Genomic DNA, 3,727 nt, shown 5'->3' with positions numbered 1-3,727 from the left:
ACCAGTATGAATAAACCAGCTATTGGATATCAGACCAATTGGCTCAGTGGGTAGCACTCTTGCTTCTGAATCAGTATGTTATGGATACAAGTTCTAATCTAGAGATTGGAACACATAACCTAAACTGACACTCCAATGCAATAGTATTAGTGCTATCTTTCAGATGAGACATTAAAGCAAGGCTTGCTCTGCAACCCCCCCACCCCCTAGCCTTCAAATATCCCAACGCACTACTAGCCTGCAGCTCCAGAGATTGAAGTGAAACTGTATAGATTACTTTTGCAGAGAGAGTAATGAGTTCAAACTCATTACAGGAAAATTTCCATGTACTGGAGAGGCTGAATATCCTGCCAGCATTAACATTAAAATTTTTTTGGCTGGTAGAGCATGCTTGAGTAAGATAAAAAGGATAAGTTTGAGTTGGGCTATGCATGGGGGTATAGCTCAGTGGTACAGCATTTGACTGCAGATCAAGAGGTCCCTAGTTCAAATCCAGGTGCCCCCTTGGAAGTTGCCTGGTAGGCTAAATGGCCTCCTTTATGGCCCCATCACCCTCTCTCATCTCAATACATGATATAATTCCCCTGATGTAGACAACAGAAAGGAATGTACATCTTAAAACCAGGATGAGTTCACAGTAAAATGGCAAGATTTTGTTGGATAAAATGGCTCGGAGTTGAGGGAATGGAAAGGTTATGCCTTTGATAAAATAAATTGAGAAGGCTCCACAGGTCTGTGTTGAAGATTAACGCACAATCTGTGAAAATCACTCCATGTATTTTTCAGTTTCCCCCATTGTCCACTGATCTCATGCTGGAAAAAATTCTGACTGCTTTTTCCCAATTGGCACTTTTCAAACAAATTGTCCCAATAAAGCTGAGCCAGATGTCTGACTTTTTTTTTTGTACAGAACCCCGAGGAACTTTTTGTTTTAAAAAAACAACAAATTAATATTCCAGCAGCTGTTCTAGTGCAGTGAAAAAGAAATGTTACAAAACCTTTGCATCAAGCACTGTAATATTTTCGATGGCTTCTTCCTGTCAATGAAGGTATTTGCTATACTTTGGGATTATACATTATAAAGCCAACAGGAAGCTTTGATTGTTTGAGAAACCAAAGTACTTTACTGCTGCCTTGTTCTCCTGTTAACCTGCCTTGTGGTATTGGGTTGAGATATCTCTCTTGCATGTACCGCAGACTCAAATACTACCAGACATTGACTACCCAAATGCAATTTTTCCATATGTCAGCCTTGCGGCAGTCATGCCTTGAAGGAGTTTCTGTAGGTGCTGCAGCTGAAATATATTAGGGAAAAATGCTCGACCTGTATTGAATTGAACAGTTTGAGATGTTAACTAGGAATGCAGGCCATTCTGAGCAACAGTTTATTCTGAATTGAACATGGGTTTAGATACAAATATTTTTGAGTTCATTTAATGTTGGTGTTTAAAACACCGCCATTATTTTGTCTCCTGCCTGAATACGATACACTGACAAACCAATGTTTTGTTTGAGTTAGTTGCCTCTGAGTCAGAAGGTCAGGGGTTTAAGTCCCACTCCAAAGACTTGAGCATGTAATCCACGCTGCCACTTTAGTGCAGTACTGAGGGAGTGCTGCACTGCTGGAAGTGCTGCCTTTCTCATGAGATATTAATCCTCTCCAGTGGACATCAAAGTAACACAACGCTATTTGATAAATAGCTACTCATTTATTTAATTATTGTTTGTGGGAGCTTGCTGTGTGCCAATTGGCTGCAGTGCTTCCTAGATTATGACAGTGGCTACACTTCAAAAATAATTAATTGGGTGAAAAGTGCTTTGGGACGTGCTGAGGTCACAAATGGTGGGTATATAAATGTAAATGTTCCTTCTCCTTTCGAAAACTGACAATCTCCACCAAGATCAGGGGCAAATTTCATTGGTAGCCCTGCTCCGCGGAGACATTAGGAGTAGATTTAGCGCTCGTGTATGGGAAAGAAGCATTTGTGAACTTACTCTTCGATGCTGACCGATGCTTTTAAACAATTGTGATGTTCACATTCACGTCAGCCACTTAAAAAAAGGTAGGGAAGAACTCGTGTTTATAGCAGCTGTTTCTCCAAGAAGAATTCTGAGCTGTGTAGAACTACATTGTGCAAGCAAAGCTGTTATACAGGTCATTAAAAAAACTCAGGATATATAAAGGATCATGTAAATCAGTCTGGGCAAGAATTGAATCCAAGTTACAAGGGTGAATGAAAAAGATCAATGCACCACCCAGTCCCCTGTTTTACAATTTTCAATCAGAAAGAATAAAATATTTTAATGATTTTTTTAAAAGAAGTTAAAATATTACTAAAATGGTGAAGTTTACATTGTTAACTGAAATAGTGTTGGTCCATTTTTTCATTAGTTTTTAAAGGAAAAAAATAATTTGCATTTGAACAACTACGGGATGTTCAAAAGCAACTCATGGCTGATTAATGAAGTAATGTACTTTTCTGTTAGAAAGACAGGAAACTGGTCTGGACTGAAAGGAGAAGGAACATTTACATTTGTGAGAGAAAGAGAAAGACAGGTTGCTTGAAGGGGCCTGATCTGTGTCAGCTATAAGGTGCCATTTTCACCTGACTGTGTCCTGTGTTTTGATCATATTGCAATTTGAAGCAAGACTGATAATACCATAAATTATATCAGTGTGTCATGTGCAGCTTACTTCACTGTGATCTAAGTATGTCAGGTTTCGGCTATTTTGAGCTATAATAGAAAGGCTTGAGAAATTGAAGCCCTTGTTGTTGGTGTTATCTAGGGCTCAGTGGCTAGCACTCTCACACAGAGTCAGAAGGTTTGTCAGTTCACAGAATCACAGAATTGTTACAGTGCAGAAGGAAGCCATTCAGTCCATCGTGTCTGCACTGGTCCTCCGAATGAGCGATTCACCTGGTGCCACTACCCCCTCTTCTCCCCGTAACCCTGCACGTTCTTTCTTTTCAGCCGACAATCCAATTCCCTTTTGAAAGCTTAGGTTGAATCTGCCTCCACCACACTCCCAGGCAGCACATTCCAGACTCTAGCTGCCCGCTGCGTGAAAAGGTTTTCTTCTCACGTCACTTTTGCTTCTTTTGCCAATTACTTTAAATCTGTGCCCTGCCGTCCTCGATCCTTTCATGAGTGGTCCCTATCTACCCTGTCCAGACCCCTCATGACTTTGAATATCTCTATCAATTCTCCCCTCAGCTTTCTCTTCTTCAAGGAAAACAGTCCTAACTTCTCCAATCTATCTCCATAACTGAAGTTCTCATCCCTAGAACCATTCTCGTGAATCTTTTCTGCACTCTCTCCAATGCCTTTGTATCCTTATCAGTAAAAATGTAGCACTGGAGAAATTAATAAGACTGAAAGCTGATAAATGCCCTGGACCTGATGGTCTCCATCCCAGACTGTTGAAAGAGGTGGCTGTTGAGATTATGGATGCATTGGTGGTCATCCCCCCAAAATTCTATAGATTCTGGAACAGGTCCTGCAGATTGGAAGGTAGCAAATGTAACCCCACTACTTAAGAAAGGAGCGGGGGGAGAAAGAGAGAATAAAATGGGGAACTACAGACTTGTTAGCCTGGCATCATCAGTAGGGAAAATGCTAGCATCTATTATAAAGGATGTGATAACTGGACACTTAGAAAATAATGGTAGGATTGGACAGAGTCAACATGGATTTATGAAAGGGAAATCATGTTTGACAAATCTGT

The 3,727-nt window shown here is 40.5% G+C and overlaps 1 non-coding gene across 1 annotated transcript; it reads left to right on the top strand.

The window, feature by feature from the left end:
* The first annotated feature begins 433 nt into the window (after nucleotides 1-433).
* Nucleotides 434-505, top strand: trnac-gca. The gene has a single exon. It is a non-coding gene; the product is annotated as a tRNA-Cys (tRNA).
* Nucleotides 506-3,727: the final 3,222 nt, after the last annotated feature.

This window comes from Carcharodon carcharias, chromosome 21 (genome assembly GCF_017639515.1).
Source record: "Carcharodon carcharias isolate sCarCar2 chromosome 21, sCarCar2.pri, whole genome shotgun sequence".
NCBI classification, from domain to species: Eukaryota; Metazoa; Chordata; class Chondrichthyes; order Lamniformes; family Lamnidae; genus Carcharodon; species Carcharodon carcharias.
The sequence above is the reverse complement of the archived record's forward strand: the minus strand, read 5'-3'. Positions and strand labels throughout refer to the sequence as shown.